We start from the raw sequence: 27,031 nt of genomic DNA, 5'->3' as shown, positions 1-27,031 counted from the left end.
TAGCTGTTTTGGTTCTTGCAGGTACTGTGATGCTGTGCTTACTGTGCTCCTTACATATTATTTATTTGTCTCCTCTTTGAAGGTGAAATTAACCATTGTCATAAACTAAGAACAATTTTTCAGGTATTTTGCATCTTGGTAATCAACTAAATGCTTCATTTTTTTTTAATGATCAAAATGTTGACTTCAGATACACAGAGAAAGTCAGAAAATCCAGGTGTTGGTTTTGGGATACAGCTTCAGAACTTTTTCACTGAATCCAAATAAGCCTTTGAGTTCTCCTCCAATTTTTAAAACATCAGATGACCTTCTAGTTGAATTGAAAGAGTGAACAGTGAATATCGTGGTTATGACTCAGCTTGCATCTAATTTTATGGCAGTCAGGGCACCACATGGCTTGATTTAGATTGGTTTGGCAGGAAACCAGTCATTACCTGGAAATGGATTGGATTTTAACAGAAATAAACTCACTGATTAAGATTAGGTTAGATTTACATGGGAGACCTTTTTACAGATCAAGTTGATGGGAAGTTAGTCACTTCCTGGATGTTGTTTAGACTCATGACAGCCCAACAAGTATTCAACAATAATCTTTACTTTGAATTTGACTTGGGTTTACCATGGTGAGTATCTGGTTGCCAAGGTATTGCATATCACAGTACAGTTTAAATAATGGTATGGAGCTATGAAATATAGGAATAGGATTTTTTTGAAAATGCATTCAAAGATTTGTCATTTAAATGATAGCTGATTTAATCTGGTGTTAATCATGATAATGGGGCACTGACACTGCAGAAATCCAAAATTAAACCTGTAGAAAATTAAAGCAATAAATAGTGGTAACTTGAATTAGTCAACACTTCCCGAGGTTATATCACACACACAAAGGGCCCAATTTTACCATTGTGTTGCACCCGTTTCCAGGCACAAAAACCTGGTAAAGTCGGGTGTGAGGTGAATACTATGATCTGCGCCTGCATCCGCACTGATTCCCACTTTACCAAGGCCCGAAAATTGACACGACCAGGACCGTGCCCGAAATGGGCGTGATGTCAATTTAAATTCATTTGCATGAATTTAAATTGACTTAATAGACTGGGCACCCAAACTTAGCCACATTTCCCTCTTTACCATTGCGTTTGCCCATCCAGATTCAGCACAAAACAGACATGCTCAGCAAAGGTCTGTTTTGGGCGCTCCAGCTTCTGAAGAAGTTCAGAGCTTCCAGCGGCTCTCTAAGTCAGATCGGTGGTGGGGGGTGGGGGTAGAGGGGAGAGGGAGACGGGCCAGATCATTCTCTGATGGGGGCGCCCAATCGTTCTCTGATGTTGGGGAAGAGGGAGGAGGGAAGCCAGATCATTCTCTATTGGGAGGACGGGGGGAGGAGAAGGGCCAGATTGTTATCTGGTGGGGAGGGAGGAGGAGGAGGGAGGCCAGATCATTTTCTGGTAGGGGATGGGGGGGAGGGAGGCCAGATGGATCTGTTATGGGGGTGGTGGGGGGGTGCAGGGAGGGTTGCTGCCACTCTGCGGGCAATCGGTGGGGAGGAAGTGGAGCAGGGGGCCGCAATCGATCTGGGTAGCAAGGGGGGTGGGTGGATAAGGGGGACAGTTATTTTGTGGGGGTGGGATGATGTCTGTGGGGGCCATTGTTCCCGGGCCGCTTTATCCACTTTTTGCGGCCCGAGCGTGATGTGGCAGGGGAGCGTTTTTCAAATTTGTTTTTACTGCGCATACACAGTTGAAGGCTCCAATCGAAGCATCAGCATTTCAGGCACAATAAGCCCCGCCTCCAGCACAATTCAGACTCGCGACTTTTTTTTTCAGGCTGAGTGTATATGGGGATGCTGGAGAACATGGTTTACAAGTCGGATCTGAATCACATCCAGATTCAGCACTTAGAATCAAAATGATAAAATCGGGCCCAAAGAGTTATTCCAATACATGCCCCCATCTTTTGGCGTGTCTTCAGCATGTGCAATTTTCTAGGTAACATCAGAGAGTCTGCTGCAGGGGCTGTCATGAGTTGTGGTGTACCTTGATGATGTTCTGGATCGGCAGAAGCCAAGCAGCTAGCTAATTTAGAGGAGGTGCTGAAGAGATTTCAGAGGCTGAGTTCACTTCAAGAAGGAGAAATGTACTTTTTAAGCCACTAAGGTAACCTATCTGGGCTACCATATAGATTACACCCCATGGAAGATAAGATCAGAGCCACAAAGGTGACACTGGCCCCCAAAAACATACCTGAGTTCAAGTCATTTTTGGAAACTTGTCGATGTTATTGCTCCCCCTGCCAATTTTTGCATATTCTGCTAAAGAAACATCAGCATTCGTCTTGGAAGTCTCCCCAGAAAGAAGCTTCCAACAGAATAAAACAATTGCCGTTTTCTTCAAACTTATTAGTACATTTCGACCTATGTAAAGAATTGGTGTTAACCTACGATGCCTCTCCATTTGGCTTTAATGTGGTGTTGTTCCATGAGATGGACGACAACTCTAAAAGGCCAACAGGCTGTATCTCAAAAAACCTCCTCAAAAACTGAAGAAGACTACTCACAAATCGAGAAAGGGAGGTTTTCAATTTTTTTTGGTGTCAAGAAATTTCACTAGAGTATTCCATCAATCACATCAGCAGGAATTCAACGATGGGTGTTACTTCTAATAAAACAGGGGCCCAATTTGAGCAACAATAATTCTAGGGACCCAACTCGACGAAATACCAAAATTCCTCACCTACAAGGTGTCATAAATGACCGAGTTAACTGACATGAATCATGACTTGCCTTTTGATTGCTTTGGCTGGCCTCTACCCTCCCAACAAATTAGGAGGCTCAGGCCGGAATTTTACCGGCACGCCAGTCCTGATTCCGGGGGCAGGCTCGGCTCGGAGAATGGCATTCTCCATTGGCCTCAGGCGGGATCGTGCGAAACTTGGACAGACGTGCTGGTAAAATTCCGCCCTCAGTCTCATTCATTAACCACTCTGTTAGAGGACTCCCATTGTTGCATATGGAGTGGTCTGGCAGCCAAGAAGGAAGCTTGAGATTCTGGCCTCCAGGGTTCCTCCTGACTACTTAAAAATGAAAAAACTTACCAACTGATTTTAAGTGCAATCAACATAATTTGAGGCTAAGATTAATATGGGCTCATCAGCAAGCTGCACGATATGCTTTGAGAGTAGCATTCAAAATCCAGCTAATGCATAACAGGCCTTGTATTATACAATATGGCAGTAGTATTCATACTGACTGAACAAATAGACTTCTTGCAAGACAGGAAGAATACTCATGGTGATGCACTTAGTGATTCAGTCAACCACAGTTTTAATTTTAACAAACCAGTCATTACACTGCTGCTGACTTTCTGTCATACTAACTTTTTATTTCTTATTATCCTTCCTTTGGAAATGCCACAAAATTGGTGCCACTGTACAAATTTGTTTATTTCATTCAGCCAAGCTAGAACCAGCACATATAATTGCACAGTCAGAAAGCGTTCAGATGAGGAATTGTTATACTATGATTAGATGTACAGTAAATATCCTGATACTCCAGTAGTAAAAGTCAAGTGTTAATGCCCAAAGTGAAACACAATTAGTATTTTCCAATTACTGCTACAAAAAACAAAAACTATTGGAAATACATAGTGGACCCATTGGATAGAGGTTAATACTCTAGGTGGGAATCTTCCATCAGAATTCAAAATGGTTAATAGAAACATAAGAAAAAGAACAAGCTTGTGCCAATCATGATGCTATAATGAAACAAAAAAAAAGCCTTCTGCCCTTATCCAGAATGTATCTTTTTATTCCCTCATGTGCCCATCCAGATGCCTCTTGTCGGGGGGGGGGGGGGGGGGGGGGGGGGGCGGGGGGGGGGGGGGCGGGGGGGGAGTTTGGATAAGATTTGAGGAGGAACTTCTTCACTCAAAGGGTGGTGAATCTCTGGAATTCTCTGCCCGTTGCAGTGGTGGAGGCTACCTCGCTGAATATATTTAAGTCACGGGTAGCTAGGTTTCTGATAGACAAAGGAATTAAGGGTTTGGGGAGAAAGCGGGAAAGTGGAACTGATCCACTTCAGATCAGCCATGATCTTATTGAATGGTGGGGCAGGCTTGAAGGGCTAGATGGCCTACTCCTGCTCCTATTTCTTATGTTCTTACATGATGAAATATTAACCTTTCTGATTTTCTGATTCTTCAGATCTTGGGGGCTGGCTGAGTGCAAAACACACTTACTTTACCAAAGTTTCAGGCTGAGGGTGTTTGAATGCCAGGTCTCATTTACATGCTTACCCAAAACAGGCAGAAAGCAGCAGCTGGCTACTGGGTGGCAAAACACATGTGGGCGACCAAAGGTTTCCAGCCAGCATGAAGGAACAAATTTCTGACAAGCAATTGCAGAGAGGAGAGGAATATTTGGGACAGTAATATGATATGGAAAGGAGATGGAGGAGTGAGAGGCATGGGAGGCTTGAACACCCCTCGTGGATGGAGCTCAGAAGATCACTGTTCCTACAAGTCTCACAAAAGAAAGTTTAACACTTAACTTAAATCCACAAACCTGCTTCAGTTTGGAGGGAAAGCTTCACTGCTCAGGCCCCAGTTAAAGTGCAAATTGGGGTCCTGCAATTTAAAATAGGAGATGGATATGTTACCAAAAGGGTGAATTTCAAATAGAAAATGAGCAGGTTGCTTATCAAATTGCTATCAAGCATAGTTCCAAGTGAGTCACAAAAATTAAGTCAGAAGTTGTCAGTTTCTAGAAATGTGTTTAAATGCTAGATTTTACAATATTTTTCGTACGTTTACTGCACATTATCAATAGTCTGTAAACACATAAAACAAAGAGAGCTGGTGAGAGATGAATGAGGGTGAAATGGGGATCACAAGATGGGAGGGGGTGTCGCTGGTTGGGAAGGGAGGAGCAGGGCATTGGAAGAAAAGGTGGGCTGTGGTTCTCCATGTTGTCTCCTTTGGAGAAAGGCCAATCAGATTAAGTGCCAAAATGACCCTGTTGGTAGGTCAATCCTGGCTGGGTCAAGGACCTCCAAGTGTGGCTGGCCAATCAGAGGCCCTCACTTCATTGTAGGTAATACCACCAGTAGTGGTGGCAGCTATCAGCAATCCCCCACTGATCCCAGGATTAGTGAAGGGCACCAGGTAGGAGGTGAATGTGGGTGGGATGGGGATCACAAGGAGGCACTGTAAGAAAGCTTGGGGTATGGTTCTCAGTGACCCACCACCCACCCCTTCCTAATGACATGTCCTTCGATCAAGCAATGAGTTTCTGTCAGTGAGGAACATCCTGGGAACCCATAAATAAACCTGACAAGCATTTGCTTTTTGGACACCCAGTGTAGGAAACGGCCCACCCACCACTGGTTGAAAACCGAAGGCAGTGGGATAAGGCCTTTAAGTTACCTCAATTGGCATCCCTCTTTCCCAATGTAAGATATTTCCCTTGAAATTCAAAATTCTGCATACTTAATGGACTGCTACTGTGGCCAGTGGGCAATGAACAGTGTCAGCCATTATTTACAATTTCACTTGGGATATATGTGAACAGGGAAACAAACTATGGATGGAATTTTCCATTTTTAAGACAAGGTGCGATGGTGGGTGGGATAGTCAATGTGCTTTCTGAAGCAAGTGGACAATTCTGCCCTATGTATTTCCTTTACTCAATCAGATTGAAGAATCATTAATAAGCAGTACCAAGTCTAAACTAGGAAGCGTCCATTAGAATTTCGATTTCATTGCCAATTAAGGTATTGAAATTAAATAAGAGGGACAGAAAGAATAGGATTGAGTGAGAGATAAAAGAGAAAAAAAAGAAAAATAATTTTAAAAATCTTCAACAATAACTAAAATTTGAAGGAATATCAAACACCGTACATTTAAGTGAATTTGGAAAAATCCACTCTGGAAAAACAGAGTGGATAATCTGTCTCCGCCTCCTCACAATCACTACTATCTAGAAGAGTAGCAGATACCTTTCTACACCACATTCTGAAGGTTCCCCTTCAAGTCACTCACCACACTGACTTGGAAATATTCCTTCACTGTCACTGGGTCAATATCCTGGAACTCCTTCACTAACAGCACAGTCACATTTTATTCCACCTGAAGCCCACCCTAACTCCATTCCCGAACCTACCTGAGGGTCACTACCAGTGAGGGAGATGGCCCAAAATTGAAGACTTTGCTTGGAAGAGTTACCTGTAAAGGCACAAGCTGGAGTGCTGGTCATGCCAAGTATGTAGATGAGGATCAAACAATCATTGGACATCTTGCTTTAGGCTTCTTTTGGTCATGCAGCACCAAGTCGAAACCGGGATAGGGATCTAGACTAATTTATACTCCTAGATCACTTGCTGTTTTAAATACCTAAGTAAATTATTGTTCAGGGGCCTATGCTACAAATTGATCTATAATATAGGTATGACTGCAACAATGGAAGGTGGGCTGTTTCTGTTTAAGTCATTACCTCCTGGGTACATGAGTAATGCTGAGCTACTGCTGATTTGAGCCATATGTTAGCTATTACCATAGAGTTTGCTTCAAAGCTGGAAGTGGAGTAAATTCCCAGGCTGCACTATATTTAGCCTCCAGTTACAATATGCGTTTATGTTGAGAAAAGTAACTGAAGTGGGGAAGGGGATATTTGCTGTTAAATTATCCCCATTTTTAAATTTGAGGAACCTTTCAGATTACAATAGGAAATAACCCTTTAAGCAGTTCATTTCCTTTGCAGCTTTGTAAGAACAGGCACCTGCTTCCTATTATATTTCATCTGTCACAGTGGCTTTCTGTAATTTTGTTACTGTTCTATATTGTCATCAAAAAAATGCATATAGATACACATACAGAATTTTTGAACTGAGATAACTGCCTCAAGAAAATTTTAGCAAAACATTTCCTCCTTCTTGTCACCTTGAAATTCAGCATCTCAAAGTTAGATAATATGACTTAATGCAGGAAAATATCATTCAATGTTCACAAAGTTACTCTTTTTGTGTTTTCCAAAGAGTGATGGAATTTTCTGTGAAGTATGGTTAGAAAGCTTTCAAAAACTCAAATGATTAGATGCTCTTTATGTTCTCTCTATTTTCACCTGAGGGAAGCCGCAAAGCTTCTTCATGACAAACAAAACGATGAAATATCAGCAAAATATCACCTTCCTGCTGGGTATGCAGGCGGGCAAGCTGATAAAGTTTCCCAGGTGCCCTTTGCCATCCCGAAACCATCTGCAATTTTAAGAGGGTAGAGGGGGAAGCCTTGCCCCAATTAAAATCATTGGCCACTTAAGTACTGCTTCTTTCCTGACCGCAGTTTTGAAGCAGGTGGTGGGAGGTCAGGGACTGGGGAGGCCCAGCAGGTTATACTGCTCAGGTCCTGGGTGGGAAAGGAGGAGATATCTCCCACCTTGACCCCCTTTCCCAATCTGGATCCCTTCCCATCGTAGCCAGGCATTCCAAGAGGTAGAGAGATTCTTCCCGCTTAGAAAGGATAGCAGGACTAGAGGGCACAGCCTCAAGATAAGGGGGGGGGGTGCAGTTTAGATCAGAGTTGAGGAGGAACTTCTTCACTCAAAGGGTGGTGAATCTCTGGAATTCTCTGCCCGTTGAAGTGGTGGAGACTACCTCGCTGAATATATTTAAGTCACGGGTAGATAGGTTTCTGATTGACAGGGGAATTAAGGGTTATGGGGAGAAAGTGGGAAAGTGGAGCTGATCCACTTCAGATCAGCCATGATCTTATTGAATGGCGGGGCAGGCTCGAAGGGCTAGATGGCCTACTCCTGCTCCTATTTCTTATGCTCTTATATTATGTTTTTCCAATCTGTTCCTTCCCTCCCATGAGCCTCTCCTCCAAAAGACTAAAACAATCTTGTAACCTGCAATATGTATTTATTGTTTATTTATTCATGTCACAAGTAGGCCCACATCAACACTGCAACAAAGCTACTGTGAAAATCCCCCAGTCGCCAGCACTTAGACTCACGGGAGTGCATGTAGTTTTAGCAACAGCTACTGGCTCCAGAGGCTTTTCTGGGACCACATTGTTGCTGACCAGTCAGATTAGCTGGCAGACCTGTTGGGGTGGGACTTCCAGGAAACGTTAAATGGCTTTGGAGCTGTTGCCACCAGCAGGAATACATTCCCCACCAATTTTTTTGCCTACTTAAACAAGACCTGGGGCAGAACTTTCCCAGCCCCCAACAGTAGCAGAAAGTAGCGTGAAACTCAAATCAATTTCACTCCAGCGTGAATTCACAACAAGATCTTCCTTTTATGCCCACCTTGGCAGACGGAATAATCCACCAGAACCCGGCTTAAGTCTTATTTGCATCCTGTCAATGGAATGCAAATGAGGGCCCAACCGCCACAACAAGCTCTCTGTAGTGCCAACAGGAAACATGTTTGGCATGCAGGTGTTAGAACTCATCTGAACAATGCCCAGGGCTGTCTCTGGAGTTTGGGATGGAGGCCACTCACAACTCTGAGCTATGGAACACTACAGCAGTGGGCCAGGGGTGCATCGGTAAGTGAATCTTCCAGATTCAGTATCCTGGAGGGAGATCCATCTTCCAGCCCTGGAATGTTCCTGGAGATCTATCTCCATTCTCAGGAGGTCCTCAGGGTGCTCCCGGAAACCTATCTTCACTTTCAGAAGATCCATCTTCTTTCTTCAATAATGTTTGGCAACATTTCAATATGGCGCCCAGACACAATGATGGACTACGTGACATCTAGGTCTCCCCCACCACTGAGTACAGCATGAAACACCTCCATGCATAATTAATGAAGTCAGGGCTGAATGATTTGACGTGTTTTTCCCATTGGTCGTCGCAGCAGGAAACATTCCATGTTCCTGCCCCGCCATAGCACATAGTCTCAGAATGTGAGAATTCTGTCCATGGATTATGCTGGTGTTGTACAATCCAATGCTATCAGACCAATTGTCTTACTCCATTCAGAATCTGATTATCATCCATGGCTGTAAACTCGGCAAATAATCCTGGTTCAGAAAGTATACAAAGCATAACCATGCTTGAAACTAAGGCTAACACATGAATATAATTGTATAAAAGACACCGAGAATGAAGTAGGATTGACAGCAAGGCAGAAGCAGCAAGTGTAAATTTTGTTAGCATCAGTAATCGCAGAAGTAAAAACACTGACATATTTTGGGGGGTTTATTCTCTTGAATTACTTGGAAGGAAAACATTTGAGAAACTGAATCATAACTAAGAGCTGTAAAAGAGCTTTAATTTTATCCAATAGTTATAATTACATTTAAAGAAGCTAATATTAACTTAAAATATTGCAAAACAACAACTGCCACTTATGCAAGAAAAGTTCTCCAATCCAAAATATAAATGAAAATAACGCATTCAATTATAACTTTTCTATAGCTCTTGGGGCTAAAGGAATCAAGGGGTATGAGGGAGGGAAGGTGGGATTACGATATTGAATTTGATGATCAGCCATGATCATAATAAATGGCGGAGCAGGCTTGAAGGGCCAAATGGCTCACTCCTGCTTCTATTTTCTATGTGAAAGAATATTTTACTATGTGTTGATGTTTTTCATGTAAAATGCCACCTCAATGAAGATAAACCATATCAGTACCAAGTTTTAAACAACAACTGTTGCAGTTTTCCATGGCTTTATTTAACTGTTCATACCATAACTTAATTACCTGTGTTTCCCAGATCAATGCTAAACATTCTTTACAATCTCTGGAGTTACAAGTATTTTTGTACTGAACATTGGCAAACAAGAACATTACTTTCATTTGAAAGAAGTATTCCCACTCCCACACAAACTTCTATTCCATCAGTAGTGTAAACATTGACTCAAAGTATGGTGAAAACTTGACTAAAACTGTTTAATCGGAACAATGTGATAAAAAGCAGCATTAGAACCATACAGCGTGGAAGGTGGCCCTTCAGCCCTATGGGCCTGTGGAAAGAGCCTGGAAAGAGCTGTCCAATTTATCTCACTCTCCTGCTCTTTCCCCATAGCCCTGCAATTTTGTTTTGACCTGATCATTTTGCCTCCTTACTGTGCCAAGAATAGTGGAGATAAAAGGGATCTTATCAGTATGACATAAAAATAATCTTATCAAGTTTTGGCTTACAATTCAGCCAGTTTAACTAAATCTTGCCCTCTCATGTACATTAGTCATTGGACAAAACAATGCAATCCCAGACAAATCAATCACTCCTTTCAGACAAATGTCCAACACAGATTCTGTCTGCAATGTTACTATGTACTTATCAAATTCTGTTATAATAACATAGAGATAAGAGCTAAGGTACACCGCCCGCCCCCATACGCTTAGTTGTGTTGCAAACCTTAGACCTCCAAATATAATTACATGATCTACCAAATGTTGAAAAAAGGCAACCCTCAATTAGCAGTTGAACATATTTTATGCAAAACATATTTCTTTATGAGTCAGAATTGTGGTAAATTGTACAGACAAACTGCATGAACTTGCATCTGACCACAGTGATGAATAAAGGGTAGATTGTTAATGTTAGAAAATGGAACTCAGCATAACATGGCAATTCATGACAAAATATTTGTTTATGATTTGTTTATAATTTTTTTAAATACTCAAAGTTCTCACACAAAGCAGAGGAACAGATCAGCTAGATAGTCAATATCTTTTCCCAAAGGTAGGGGAGTCTAAAACTAAAGGGCATAAGTTTAAGGTGAGAGGGGAGAGATTAAAAAAGGACCAGAAGGGGAATTTTTTCACACAGAGGGTGCTGAGTGCCTGGATTGAGGTGCCAGAGGCAGTAGTAGATGCAGGTACAATTTTGTCTTTTAAAAAGTGTTTGGACAGTTACATAAGTAAGGTGGGTGTAGAGGGACATGGGCCAAATGTGAGCAATTGGGACTAGCTTAGTGGTAAAAACTGGACAAGTTGGGCCGAAGGGCCTGTTTCTGCTGTAAACCTCTAACTGTAATTTTTCTGAACTGCACATTTAAAGACAATTATTCATTATCTACTGTGAGTTGAAGGGATATGGGGATTTGTTTTATTAAAACACTGCATCAATAGGAAGTTTATATTTGTGGTTTATGAGAGGTGGAGCTGAGTGTTGTGTATATTTATGTGGTGTGTGCATTGAAAGAAAATCTTGCCTTTATAAATCTTGCCTTTATGAAGATGGTCCAAAGCACATCATAACCTACTATATACTTTTTATTATTATATACTTTTACTGTCAGACTCCAAAACAGTCCCACACCTTGCCTCCAGACTGTCGTTGACCATCACTGTTGTCTCTTGATCACAATGTTTGCATAAAAACCATCACAAAATAAACATTGCAAACCAAATTTATAAATGAAATCCTGCCATGTTGCAGACAAAACTAATCACTCTTATGCATTCCCTAAATGCCTGCTTTTAGTGTGTATGACCTAGCAGTCCAATGCATTGCCACCCTAGTGGCTGCAGCATGGTTGGTGGAAGGCTCCTACTTTCAGTGGGGGAAATTGCAGTTGGCCTTAGAAGATGCTCTCAAGCAGCTCCGAGCCTAGAAAGCTCAGTTGTGGATTGCACTATCACATCACGGGCGACAGCAGTCTGGGTTGACTGGCTGACAGGCAACATCAGGGGCATTATTGGTGGAATGGCAATAACAAAATCAGGAATGTTATCTTTGAGAAACAGCAAGTTTGTGCTCTACGAAACTACTGCTACTTACCAGGGCAGCCTTGTGGCAATCCTAATAACCTCTTGGAGGACAGGTTGCTGGACTGCTGTGATACCCCATTGCATACTATCTTCCACAGACATGTTGGTAGCAGCCTGAGCTTGCATGACAGCAAGCAGACTTTTTATAGGTTATCTGAGCTTGCACTGCAGAAATCAAAGTCCTGGTGGTTGCTTGTTGTACAGCATTAGAAGCTGAAACATTTGCCTGGTACTGCATCATGGCTGAATCTACATGTGCTGATAGATACTACTAGGAAGTAGCTCCAAGGTCAATGCAAAGCCTGTGCCAAGTTGAACTCTTCTGTTCTCCTTGACTGAGCAATGCCTCTTGGATTGGCATTCCAATACTTCAATGCTTGTAATGTGAATATTCATCAGATTTATTTTGCATTCAGCCCCAAAGTCCTCAACTGAGTTCACTTCAGCCAAACCTATGTCTGACATCCTAGTATGAGCTGGCACCTTTATCACTTTTAGTTCCTACTCTGACTGCAGGCCCCTGGTGCCTAGTGTCTCACCACAGGGAGTCCCAGTTCTATAAAGTATCCTCTAATATACATACGGTTTCTGTATCTGAACTGGCTGCTGCAAGTGTGAAATCTAATAACAGTTTAATTTCATCATCGCTCTTAGTGTTCTTCCACTGCCTGGTCAAGTTGCACTTCTTTAAGGCACAAGAATAATGTTGTGGCGAAGAGTTGGAGCAGTGGAGAAGATTAACTAAGAGGCGTATGTTTATATCATCTATAGTTTGTGATGAGAAGAGATTGGAGGATTAGGGGAACTTGGAATATGAGAAGAAGATTAGATATCCTCATATCTAATATGGTAATGATGCAGTTGGCAGCAGATAGCATTTAAAGATGCATTCATTGATTCTGACCATGTGAGGTATTGAATTTCTTGAAGCATTGCATCTGGGCCCTCAGGGCTTAATTCCAGGTGTTAACCCCCACGACTATCTAGTTCCACTGTTTTCAGAGCATGTGTCTCCTGGTTCCTTGCAAACACAGATCATCAACTTTTTTTTCCCCACCTTTCTGCTAATGTTCCAGTGCAGCATCTTGGACCTTGTAGCCTACACTCTCCTGTGCTGGGCCACTCTAACTTTTCCCATGTCAGAATCACTTTCTCTATGATTCCCAGCACCTGCTTCTGCCACAATACACCTTTATGAGGTGCAGGGTAATTTTAAGCACCTCATGTTTTGATCATAACCTCAACATTGAGTTCATTAATTTCACACCATGAACTCCATAAAACATATTGATCCTGTTTGTCGGTCTCATCTTAATTTTGATTTTCATGTTTTTGTTTTCATTATTCTACCATTCACCCTCACTCTGAACACTCTGTTTCTTTACTACAGTTATTATTATTCGCTTTACATTTTCTATGACATCTTTGTTACTTAGCCTCTCCTGGCCTCTAACATACTCCAGGCTTTCTCTTTTGTTCTTCCTCCCCTCCCCCTTTCTGCTGCATGAAACAGCATAATAATTTTCTACCCTCCTTCAGATCTGAAGAAGAATCATATTTGGCTTGAACCATTAACTTTTCTTTTCTCCACAGATACTACCTGACTTGCTGAGTATTTCCAGCATTTTCAGTTTTTAATTCAGATTTCCAGCATCTGCAGTATTTTGCTTTTATTTTTAAGCAATGTGTCTGCCAGCCTTAAGTGGTGCTAATTACTCATGATGTTGTTCTCTTTCTCAGGCATCTAGCTAATCAACAGCATGGCTAAGTGCTGGTGGGTCGTTGAAATGGCAAGCAACAAAACTAGGTCATGTTGTCTGCATTACAGTCAATGATTGCAGGTGAAACACACATCATGATCCCTGTGCATGTCATGGGGGCCAATGGACTTCCACTGCTGTGGCAAGTAATGGATAAACAGCTACAACAAAAGCAGGTGCTTGCTTAAAAGTGCAAAAAGGTCTCAGAGACTGAAGATATCCAGTAATTTCTAGCTTGTGTTTAATATTTGCATTTATTGCCCTGAGCAATATTGGCATGCTGATGGTTCCCAGTAAATGGGAACGTTTATCCAATCCATGACAAGTATAATTTTGCTCTTAATCAATTGCAGGTACAAGACTGTTCCTTGCTGGGAGCAATTACAGCAAGATACTTTGTGTGATTACAATGTGCCCCCCTCTTTATTAAAACAGGACCAGGACTATTTAATGAAATTTGATTATGTATTACAACTTGCTCTGGAACAGATGTTTAAACTAATCAGCAATTCCACATGGCCAATGTTATATTCTGCTATTGAGAAACACGATGGTTTCTTCAGACTTGATTTAATTTGGATCCAAATATTACCCCTAAAAATAAGTTTCATGCAACCCAAATTTTCATGATGTGTAAATTGAACAGTAAGGATAGTTGAGCACTTAACTGCATAGCACAATTTGCTTTAGGATATGTCTCTACATAACTGTTCAATAAACTATCCACCATCAACTTTACAATAAGACACTTTCAAAAAAATCCTTTCTTCAAAACTGGTATAAATAGTAATTAATGTTACTGATTCGATCATTTGTTGATATCTATATATCTTGTCATTAGTATCATGACCTTGAAGACTCTATCAATCAAATATATGAGCAGAACATGTGAAATAATATTATTCACCAAACATATTGCAGGTTTCAAGTTTAATTTGATAATTTACTTTTGACAGGCATTCTGCAGTTTCACATAAGGGAAGTGAGGTATTTATTTCAAAGCTCTGTTTTATGTCGTCCTCTGTGGCGAGCGGAAATAGGCAATAATAACTTGCCCTGACAGCCATTCTCTTTTTAGTTGTCAACAGCAGAAGTTTGTCAAATATGTCAAACAAAATAAAGCATGTGGAAGTCAAAAGCATAACAAAATGTTCTGCTTGGTATTCATAGCAAAGGTTTCTTAAATAAATAAACATACCATCTCTGATGGCTTAGAATGTAAATACGAAGGGGTAATCTTTCAACTTCCTGCTTGGGGCATAAAACTGACGTTGCAGATCAGCCGCCTATTATTAAAACTGTCCAATATCTGCAACACCCAGCTTTACACCAAGCAGAAATTTAAGAACCTGGCCCTTGGTGTAATAAGAACATTAGAAAGTAGGAAGGACAACAGGCTTGATCCCCTGTTTCCGCTGAGTTAGCTGGTCACTGGCAGAATTAGGCAGGCAAAAATCAACTGGCATTCCCATTGCTGATTTCTGGGAATAGGATTGTGTAGGCACTGGATAGATTGGCCATCTGAATGGTGTATTACAGGGCTGTCATCATCCATCATCAATTGTAACCAGCCTATGCTACCTCTTCAGGAAAGAAAGCATGCTGGCATTTTCAAACCCCAAGCTGCAAAACTAGATCAAAAATTTACAAAAGCAAAATACTGCAGATGCTGAAAATCTGAAACTAAAAACAGAAAATGCTGGAAATATGCAGCAAGTCAGTAGCATCTGTGGAGAGAGAAATGATACTTCATTAGATTTGATGATAGTTAATGTTTCAGTTCAATGACCTTTGTTCCTGTCTCTCCAGATGTGTTTAACCTGCTGAGTTTCAGCATTTTCTGCCTTTTTGATCAAAAGTTTGTTTTATATGCCATTTAATTTGCAGACTGTTCCAGTTTGTCTCCTATCTTAGGATACTTTTTTATTCTAAGGGGCTAATTGCTGTTTTCTTGTTCTCCTCAGACACAAGAAAACAGCAACATGCTTCCATGCCTCAATCAACATTCTTCTGAGCCAGCCATTAAATGTTTGCAAGAGTGACATACGGATTCTCTTAAATTTCCCTTCCCACTCTGGGATGTACCTGGCCCCTGACTATGGCTTCTCTCAGAAGTGGAGCTGGAAATTCATTGCTATGAGGCAGTCGCAAGTGTAACCCCTTATCCTACCACATCAAGGCCCCAACTGTTGTTGCACCAATAAACTACACTATCTTGTTTTCACTTCTGTGACTTTCTTACAAGAAAGAGTATATATTTCAACAGATGAAGTTGCTTACAGGCTAGAAATAGCTATGGTCTTGCTATCGTTTCTAGACTGCCACCCAACACAGCATTTCTTAAATAAAGTAATAGGATTTTCAGCCCAGAGTAATAATATGGATGGTATTTTGATTCCTTTTTGTCAATTTGTACTTAAGTATTTTCATAATTTTTAATATTTCGTTGTTTACATGAGTGTTATTAGCCATCTCTATGAAGCAATTTCTTCACTGCAGCCTGTTGATGACTTAATCCTATATTTATAATAATCTGATGGGACACTGCATTAAGAACAGATATCCTATTTGGCTACAGTATAGGCAGAACTGTTTCAATGAGAAATCCAGCTCACTGCAAATATAAATCTAAATGAAATTAATAATTTAGCATTGCACTTTTCAGTTGCGACAGCTCAAAAATAGGAACAAATTATTCCAGAATAAGATGCCGGCAATAGCCATAAGGGCTAAATGGACTTTATATTGCTTGAAAAAGTCTAACTGGTATCTCCAACACAAACATGAGCCCAGAAGCAAACTATAATCATGACTTTAATGAACTTCAGAAAGCAACTCCTTTTCACGGAAGTGTGTACAATAAACTAAGAATAGTCCCCAGCAACATAGAGCAAAATGTTTAGGAACCACCATCCAGTAACAATTATGCGCCTTGAAGAAATCAAAAAAATCGGAAATGTAGTCAAATACCAAGAGCACAAGGCAAACACACCTAAGTGTCAGACAAGTAGCAACGTGCACACAATTCTCCAAACTACCCCAATCTTTACCAACCAAGGAATCAGAGGAATTAAAACAACGGTACCTCTTTACTGACGAGATGAAAAAGTCAGATGCATCAAGTAGGCTTAAGTGTATTCCTGCTCCTCAGAGTTTCTTGGATGAGCAGAGTTACAGTTACAAGATTATTTTCTTGATCAAGGGCAGTCTGGATTCCAAAGCCAAAATTCAGTGGTAAATCCAGTTTTCTCCCATTACTGCTCATTGACAGAAGGGACAGAGCAGCACACAAAGCAACGGCTTGTTGCAAGCATGCAGGAAGTGAACAGCATCTGCTTTCCTATTTAAGCACAAGAGCATCTGTGTTAAAAAGCAGGCACGCATTGCAGCCACAAGGAGCAGCCCACCTTCAGGATGACTTCAGCAGCACATAGACATTACTCCAGTTAAAGCATTCAGTGGAAAGCAGTTCAGTCAGAGGAGGAAGGTGCTGCAATTTCCTTCAGCTTCAGACAGCTGCAGATACTGACAGGATTAGAACATGAACCAGCAATCTTTACTTGTACAAAAGAAGATCTATAACTGACCGAGTAGCCAGTTTGGGCCAGCCAGATCCTATAATTAATATATCTTTTAATCTTTCCCTCCTGCTCCCTAGCAATTCTACATCCTGCAAGGCAGCTAGAAGAGGAATGTGATATGGAGAGAGCAAGAAGAGATTGAGGTACACCCACAGCGCCAGACAAATTGAAATCTGTGCAAAAAATGAGAGAGGGAGTTCATGGACAGAAACAGGAAATGACACTGAAAATTTTCAATACTCCAATATAAACTTCGGCTCCCTGACGTGGATCTTTTTTTAAATTGCACAGTCACAGAAACTGCTGACTGAAGCCAGGGCAGGAAACTCAGCACAACATATTTAATTGAAAGGGGAGGAAGTAAAAAGAGAGCTTGTAATATGGTTTTATCTTTATGACTGTGAACAATGGATTAATGTTATGGTTTACTACTAGTTTAGGAAAGTACACAGCATTACCAAATTTCTCTTTCAGTTCAACACTACCACCAGCGTGTTGTGTGTACCAATAATATATTTTATTTGTACTCATCAATAAATCCATGATCTGTTTTCCCAAATCAAAGCAACACATTAGTATCAATAGCATCCCTGAAGTTTCAAATCCGCCCAGCAGTTCATGGCAAAAATGTTACAGGTCATACATTGGAAACACTCAGTTCATTCATACCTCAAACAAATGCTCAATTCTATGTGAAACAGCATACCTATATGCTTCATTTGCTTCCTTCAAAGACACACTACCCTTATTTTCTTTGGCAGACCTAGACACTTGTGACAAACTGACTTCTACAATAAAACAAAACTGATCTGTGCGCATTATCACAATGCTCAATGCCTACAAAAGGCTCCTTATTCAATATGTAGCAAGGAAATCTGTTTTTTTAATATTCTTTGAAAATATAGTTCTCACATGCTCTTGCTTTCTCGCTCTTATTTTTGCAGTTCAAACTTTTTGAAGCAGCTTGAAGATTTTCAACAAACTAGTTTGTAGAGGAGAATTAGTGCCGTCTACATTGTTAGTGGTTTCTAAGATCCTGTCTCTATGGACCAACAAAAGACACCCCAAACTCTTTTATGTAGGAAAAACAAACATTATTTATATTTTCTTTTTGAAGGTTTGATCACTTATGCCAATAGCCTAACATTTTCATATAAAGATAATTATATAGATTTTCTTAGAGTAGATTCTTTGATGCCTTGGGAAGAAATGCTGAAACCATTATTACTTGCAATATTAATAGTTCATCTGTTGTTTTATTTTCCTTATTTCAATGCTTGCCAACATAGCTGGAACTCCCACACTAACACAGCACTCTGGTTACACATCCACCAAATGGACTGCATTGGTTCAAGAAGGTGGCAGTGGCAATTAGAGATGGGCAATATATGCTGGTCTTGCCAGCAATGCCCACATCCCATGAAAGAATAAACATATCTGAGGCTATTCTAAGATGTAGCAGTGTTACCCATAATGAAGTGTATGGGGTCATGGATGAGGGAGAGAAGATGTTGTTCATGCTCCTTATATATGGGAACTTACTCCAACAGAGAGATATGTTTCATTGGTGATTAAGCATATGAGCATGAAAAACCTGACAGATCCTGGTACACGTGGTACCTTGTTAATCTGGCACCATGATAATCTAAGGACCTTGGAAACAGCATGGACTTGCCATGGAAGAAAAGGCATTTGAACAGTGCAAAGTGAACATCAAGCTAGAAGCAATTGTGATGATTTGGTATACATAGGCATAGCTCTGGTGCTTTTATTTCTTCTTTGGATAAACTTAATCGGTTCTTATTTCCTGCCTTGTTGAAGCAATCATTGGCACTTTTTCAGAAGCCCAAGATCATAGAGATTTTAGAAGGATTGTGGTTCGAGTGTTAATGTCTGTTTTACAGAGTTGGAGTCATGTCTGATTAAACTTTAACAATGAATAGATTTTTTTTTCAAATAGATTGGACTGAAGAAGTTTTCCACTTGCCTGAAAAGTTAATGTCTGACTTGTCAACATCATTGTGACTGAAAATCCTTCAACTATTATTTTACTGAGAATATTCCATATCAGTTCACATGAGGGACATATGGCTAAGTTAGTGAAATCCAGCTCAAATCACTGTATTTTCTTTTTGAAAAATATACTATGAATAGAATAAATTGGATTACACTGAAATAAAATAAAATGGAATGCAAAAGAGCAAACTTGAATTTCTCTTACCAACAGTCCAAAAGTTATACCAAATTATAATGATATACTGGTTAACTGATACAATTACATCCCACATGTTTGTGTAGCTGTGTCAGCAGCACGTTTAGCAAACAATAGTTGCATTAGAAACTTCCCAATTCACCCTAAACAAACAAAACTGAGTGTCATTATAAAATGACAAATCTCTTCCTCAGATTAAAAGAATCAGCTAGGGAGGGAAAAGAAAGACTCGGAAATATTCAAGGTCAGCTATATCCATGTAAACATTTTCCAGTTTTACAAGTAAAGGATTCAGCTTTAATTGAGTTCCTGTTTCCCCGCACAGTTGGAACAGTACAACCAGGTGGTTCACATTCAGCTCAAAATAACTGCAGTTAAGCTAATAAGTATTATTCACAGATGACAAGATGATTAGCTAACTACAATAGGCATGTTATGGAGTGGATCCAGACTACTGAGATTCCTTTTAATTCTGAGTTCAAAAAATTGCTAACCTTCGTTACAGAATTGTAGGAAATGTGTTCAGTGTGCATGATCTTCAATCTTCAATAAAATAGCTACAAAAACTGTTTTAGAATAAAACATTAGAAAACCATATTATAACACCAAACCCAAGTCCAAATTAGGCAAACTATGTCCAGGACACTAACAATGCTGAAGTATAATTAGCCTTTACAAAATGTTGCTGAGGTATCTATTGGTACTCTCTCTGATAGTTTCTTTCTTTTCCTGTAAATGTGTGGGGTTCCTGAATTACTGACAACAAGGACTTTCAGCAAAAGTAACTGAGCAGTCCCTGGAATAACTCCTGCCCTCTGTTTATGTGAGCTGTTTTGTATATGCATCGTCACATTCTCACATGACCACTTGCTCTACATCTTCCTGCTTAGTTAAAACACTCGATGGCATGAGAGGTAACAGTGTGCGCATTAGCCAACTATGTACAGACCATTGTTAACATACAAGTTAAACAAGATAATAATGCATAACTATTTACATATGCAATGAGCATGGATTAAGCTACTGCAGCTGGCTCATAGTCCATTATGTTTTCTCCTGCCCATTTTTGTAATAGAAAGCTTAAAATTGAAGTCCAGTTCTAGACTAAGTGGTAATAGAAACACAGAAAATAGGTACAGGATTGACCATTTGGCCCCGCTATTCATTATAATCATGTCTGATACTCTATCTCAATGCTATATTTCCACCTTCTCCTCATATCCACTGATGCTTTTAAAATCTAAAACAAAACTATCTCGATTTCTGTCTTAGATATATTCAGTGACTTGGCCTCCACATGTAGAGAATTAATTACCTTGTAATGATTACCTTAAAAGTTCATTATCTATTGAGTGAAGATATATTTCCTCATCTCAGTCCTAAATAGCCTACCCCATATCCTGAGACTCTGTCTCTGGATCTAGATTCCTCAACCAGGGAAAACATCTTCCCTACATCTAGTCTGTCCAACCTGGAGTCCTAAAGTCCTGGAACCTTGTGTTCAGTTTGCTCAGGCATCCTGAGCATGTGGGTGTGCTGGTTGGTGGTGTTGTAGGCTTTTCCTGGCTGGTGTCCTTGGTGTGGGTAACCCAGAATGTTCTGTCACCATGTTCTGCGGGTGCAGAGCTTGCTGCGTTGGCCTCTGGAATAGTCTGTGTGCCAAATGGTGTCGTGGGCCTGTGCCACAGTCCCAATTATTCAAGTGCTATGTGTGTCATCTGTCAGTGCTGGTTCCAATATCTGTAAAAGGTGACAGAAGTTGCATCCAAAGTGGGCACCCTCTGAGGCTACCACACAACAGTTTGATTGCAGAGCATTTCAGTATATCACTGCCAACTGGTCATGCATCCTAACCGCTTGACCAGGTGTTTGAGGGCCATGTCTGTGGGCATCTCAATCGTAGTATGTTTTGTTTCTCAATCTGCGTTGCATGAGGGCATCATGTACATTAGTTTCAAGTTTGAGCTGCAGCAGAGCCTTAACCGTAGGAATCGTATTTCTGGTACGGCTGGAAAAGATTCACTGTGTCAACAAGGGCAGGTACTGTTGTGGTAGATTTCGCACCTGTGGAGTGCAGCATAGTAGTCTGTGTGATCCTGTGCACATTTTTCTAGAAGATAATTGGCTGAGTGAACTGTCCATCAAACTGTTTGACTATGAATATAGGGGGAATTGTTTGGTTGTGGATATACGGGGCTATTCGTGGTATGTTCAAAATTCCATTTGTGCGTAAAGTTCTGAAATTCCATGGAAATGAATGGTTGAGCATTGTCTATTATGTGTCTCTGTGGGATGTTGCGTCCGAGAAAGTATCTCTTGAGCTTGCTGATGACTGGTACTCATCATGTTGGGTAGGTAGTTGGCTTCAAAACACCTGGAATACAATCAACTAAGACTATGGGGGTGATCTTATCAAAAAAATTCTAAGTACCGAACAGTGTGAAAACAAGAGAGCATTGCACCCATGTTTTTCAGCAAACTCTCTGATGCAATCATACAGCACTTAGTGCCAAAAAAGAGGCAAAGTGCGGTTCACGCCAATACAGGGAATGGATTGAGTTTATTCTCACTGGGAAGTTGGTTGCTGACTGCAAAGAAAGCTACTGTGCACGCGCCTTGATCTCTCAGTGTTCTGTGAACAGATCTGTCAATCTCGCTAGCTCTCCAGATATCAGCTGGATAATAAGTTACATTTTGCTCCGGCGTCAACATTTACCTTCATCTTGCATCACTGCAAATTATGTTGAAGAAGAATGCTGACAAACATTCGCAGAACAAGATGATTAATATTGAGCTGTGCATTAATAAGTTATAAACTAAATGATGAAAGAATAATTTTTCATTCTTGTTCTAATGTTATTTTTCCATAAAATGTCATTAAGGAAGCACATTCAAAAATGAAAATTTTAACTAGATCATTTTTTAACTTTTAAGTTGCTTTTGTTTAATCCATTTCCATGGTTCAGTTCGCTGTAATTGCCTGCAATTTCTCCTATTGTACAATGCAAGAGATGTGTGGGGTGTGCAGTGATATGATACAATACTCACAATGTCTTGTTCCATTAACCTGTGCATTTACAACATTAACAGTAAACTTAATTTCCATCAATTCAAGTGAACTCTTCTCTGCACTGTTCATTCCAAAACATGCAATTCACATCATCCGCCTGTGAGTGATCAGTGGAAGCAACGGCCCTCCACTGCCATCAGCAACATGAAAGCTGGTCAGTCCTCCATGGGTAGGAGCCTCAGGACGGTGAATGAATTGGAGATCAGCCAAAGCAGCTAAGCTATAGAGCCTCCAACAACACTATTGCAAGAGTGTGGACAAAATCACAAAAGAGGATGAGATCAGCTTAGCTGCTTTGGCTGATCTTCAATTCATTCACCTTCCTGAGGCTCCTACCCATGGAGGACTGACCAGCTTTCATGTTGCTGATGGTAGCAGAGGGTTGTTGCTTCCACTGATCACTCACAGGTGGATGATCTGAATTGCATGTTTTGGAATGAACGGCGCAGAGAAGAGTTCATTGAACTGATGGAAATTAAGTTTACTGTAAATGCACAGTTTAATGGAACAAGACATTGTGAGTATCGCATTGTATCTTTGCACAACCCACACATCTCTTGCATTGTACAATAGGAGAAATTGCAAACAAGTACAGCAAACTGAACCACGGAAATGGATTAAACAAAAACAACTTAAAGTTAAAAAATGATCTACTTAAATTTTAATTTTTGAATGTGCTTCCTTAATGACATTTATGGAGAAATAACGGTGGAACAAGAATGAAAAGTTACTTCTTCCCTTTCAATTCGGGTTTGCTGACCCTTGTGCTCAACTCTATATTCTATGCATCCATAATGTGAGGTATGTGATGGGAGCAGGGTTGCTTATTCTAAATGATGGGCAGAATATTCCCTTCGAGCTCTTGAACCCCGTGTTCAGGTCAGAAGCTAGTGCTGTGAGGAAAACAGTCGCTCATCTGTGATTGGCCCTATCATGGCCAGAATACAGGCTCGCTATCCAATTCAGATCAACAGGCTGGATCTCAAAGAGACCTTCCATCTTGAAAACAGCAGCAAATTGCACTGAAATGTCAGTAAAGCAAAGGGCACTTCAGAATGCAGCTGCCTGTCTCCCAGTTCTTAGATTCTAAAATTAAAAAAGTTGTTTTGAAGCCAGGCCACTATTGTTGCTTGGCAAGTAGGGGGCATGGAGTAGGCCAGAGGCCCCAGGCTGCTACTATACAGGCAGAAAGGGCCACTAGGCCTGCCTGAAGTGCCAGTCCTGCGATTTGCCACTGTGTTTCTACCTCCGTGCAACTGATCTGGAGGTCAACTGGAACAATCCAGTCAATGTCCCTTATCTACACAATGCACAATTTAAACTTGTACTGAAATCTCAAAAGGGGTCCTTCATAAAACAAATCCATAAAATACTGCATTATAAATATTCACTTACTGACACATAAGATGAACAGCAGATCAGGTATTTGTGCATCACTGTATGTGCTCTTTAAATGTGCAACATATAAAGGCTAAGCTTGTCGGCCAGAGTGATTGCTCAACAGAAGACGGCAGATACAAACAGGGAAATGGCCAATCATTTCACCGCGTATGAAGAAGCTACATTACATTTTTGATTGGTTATGGAAGCATAGAAGGAACATAGAGCACTGACCTGCCCCATTAATATAACTCTGACCTTGTTATGTATTCTTCACCAACTCACCTACTTATAGGTAAACATTCAACCCCAAAACTAGCTTGAATAGTATAGTGAAGTGCAAGCACTGTTTGAAGGTATACTTTACAGTCATTCACTCTTCTGTTGTAGATCCAGAAGAAAAATCTGTTACTACAAACAATGGTTCCAAGCAACCAGGGGTGGCACAGTGGTTTGCAATGCTGCCTCACAGTGCCTAACACCCAAGTTCAATTCCGGCCTTGGGTGACCGTGTGGAGTTTGCATGCTCTCCCTGTGTCTGCATGGGTTTCCTCCCACACTCCAAAGATGCGCAGATTAGGTGGACTGGCCGTGCTAAATTGCCCCTTAGTGTCCCAGGTTGCGTAGGTTTGGGAGACTAGCCATGGTAAAATGTGTGGGGTTGCAGGGAAAGGGTGAGGGAAGAGGACCTGGGTCAGGTACACAGTCAGACAGTTGGTGCAGACTCGATGGGCCAAATGGCCTTCTTCTGCGCTGCAGGGATTCTATGATTCTATGAAATCAACACTACAAAAATCAGCATCAGTCACACAAAGTTACAAACAGGTATCTGCATAGATGCTGGAGAATTTAGATAGAGAGCTTTGGGAGATACTACCGGGGGAAGCATGTACTATGCTGCAAAGGGAACATATCCTGGTGGCAATGGAGGAGCGCAGCCTTGGTGTTTGAGGGCCAACCTGCTTCCATCTCCAGTTGCTCTGCCCAAAGATTCAGATTTCACAGTGCTTTAATTATATTCATAAGGAGATTTGCAATCATCCATTGAAGGCATTGTAATCCTACCAAATTACCACATGTCTGATTAGGAGTGTGAAAGAATCAATCAGCAGCACTGCAGTCATGCAGGAGTTGTCATCTACCATGGACCGCATGGCAACTCCAGGGACATCTGTAGTAGCACCCCGGCAATAGATTAGGTCCTAAAATTAATAAGAATACTTATAAAAATTCAAACTGCTGTTTTGAAAACCAACGTGTCCAATATATCACAAGAATCATAAGAACTAGGAGCAGGAGTAGGCAATTCAGCCCCTTGAGTCTGCTCTACCATTCAATATGATCGTGGCTTGTCTTAACTCAGCCTCTACTCCCTCTCCTGCCAATTCACCATAGCCTTTCAAACCTTTACTAATTAAACATCCATCCACTTCTTCCTTATATTTACTCAATGTCCCAGCATCCAACACACGCAGGTAGTGAATCCCACCGAATCACTACCCTTCCATCGATTATTGTGAACGGCTCCAATGATTGCTGTATAAGTAATACATTCTTCTAAAGGGAGATTGCTTTACTGAAGTTGAGAGTTTTTATATGGATGCTGTAACGTTTCAATAGATCAACCTGAAACTTTAAATCTGTTTTCCTCTCCACTGATGCTGCCAGACCAGCTGAGTATTTCAAGCATTTTCTGTTTTTATTCCTTCATTCTAGAATTTGATGCACATGGTTTTCATTTTAGAATTCATGCATAAGGCACAGCCCCAAGTTTTAAATGATTCAACTGTAGGAGTATTCATTACGCTCAAGAGATGAACAATGGATTTGTGTGTACGTAGAAGGAGTGGAGATTTTAGAGTCAAGGAGAGGAAATCGCAGGCCTTTAAAGAAGACATTAGCTCTAAGGCATGCATGGTTAATTGCTAGTTGAAAAGCATTCTAGCAGTATTTGATCAACTCAAAAACCTTTAACTCAGTGAGATTTCCATGTAAGAACTGTTGGATTTCCTGTCATAGAAATCAAATGTTTTGCATCACGCTTGCATCCTCATAACTATACAAATAAAACTGCAATGTGTATCTTCAATCCCAAAATATGTTCACACTTCTTTACCCTTATGACATAAGGCCAGAGTCACAACTCCCTCCCAAATTAAGGCCCATTGATTGGAAGTAAATAACAATATCGCCAACAACAGTCACGTAAGATTTAGAAATATTCTTTAAAATGTACAAAATTCAGTTAAAGGGTAAGTAATGTTCATTTAGCCACTTTTGTTGTGTTTCCCATGATTTTTTGATTTTAATTTAGATTCAGAAGATCCTTTAGATTTCACAAAATTGAAATTTTCACTGACAACCCTAATCTAATCCCATTCAGTGAAGATATTCTCAATTTTCATTTGCAATTAAAAAGGAAATAAATCAAGGGTGTAAATTAATTTGATGGAAAAATGTAATTTCCAGAGGTGAAAGGATCACTTGATTTTAACCAATTCGCAGTTTCAAATCTAAAGGATATATTGTGTAAAGTGCTTTGTGGGTGGCCATGTCCTGACTTTCAGTATGTGTTGTTTTCATCTGATTAATAGCACATTTAAGTCATAAAACGTCATTAGACATTCTGATGTGGATGACTTCTAATGTGCACTGAAGTGGTTTGGCATTCTAAAAATTAAATGCACACAGAACAGATGTGATCCAACATCTGTTTGAAAAGACAAACATCATTCATTTTGCAAAGAATAAAGAAAGATATGAACATTGCAATAATTGTAGTAACTAATAGCTTTTGCACAACCACAACACATAATTAATAATATTAAAATCACAGAGCGAAAATGTAAAATATAACCACAGTATATTAACATATTTAAATCAACGAAAGAAAATCATAGGATGGTTACAGTGCTGAAGGAGGCCATTCGGCTCATTACATGCATGGCATCTCTCTGTGACAGCAATCAGCTGATCTCACTACCCCACTCTTTCCCCATAGCATGGGAAAAGAAAACTCCATTGAAAATTTTGTTTACAGTGTATGCATCAGTCTGAATTCAACGGAATAGATGTACGGAATAGAGCTTTGGAAGATACCAGCAAAAGGCACAACTGATTTAAAAGACAGGATTTACTGAGCTTTTCTGCTGGAATACGTCATTCAGTTGCCAATGAGAAGGAGGTAGTGGCTTTTGTAACTCATTAGTTGCACTGGTAAATTAAGGGAGTTTTATTTCCTTTATGTTAGTGTGTTAAAATCATTCAATAGGGAATGTTAATGATTTTGCTCTACTGGGAAGAGTTGC

General features: G+C 40.4%; 1 protein-coding gene across 9 annotated transcripts in view; it reads right to left on the bottom strand.

Moving 5' to 3' along the window:
* LOC145344986 (protein eva-1 homolog A-like) overlaps window positions 1-27,031 on the bottom strand; it is a 293,555-nt gene that overhangs the window by 16,255 nt on the left and 250,269 nt on the right. The window contains exons 1-2 of one of the 9 annotated variants that reach the window (XM_080192423.1): window positions 16,566-16,808; window positions 4,561-4,622 (exon numbers count right to left, since the gene is read on the bottom strand). The exons of 6 other annotated variants lie outside the window; for them this stretch is intronic. The gene's annotated coding sequence lies outside the window, so the exon portion shown is untranslated. Of the gene's footprint in view, window positions 1-4,560; window positions 4,623-16,565; window positions 16,809-27,031 lie in introns of those variants that run through there. 2 more of the 9 variants (XM_080192420.1, XM_080192422.1) reach the window with 2 other exon arrangements.

This window comes from Carcharhinus amblyrhynchos, chromosome 7 (assembly GCF_965287045.1).
Source record: "Carcharhinus amblyrhynchos chromosome 7, sCarAmb.v2.hapA, whole genome shotgun sequence".
Taxonomy (NCBI): Eukaryota; Metazoa; Chordata; class Chondrichthyes; order Carcharhiniformes; family Carcharhinidae; genus Carcharhinus; species Carcharhinus amblyrhynchos.
The sequence above is the reverse complement of the archived record's forward strand: the minus strand, read 5'-3'. Positions and strand labels throughout refer to the sequence as shown.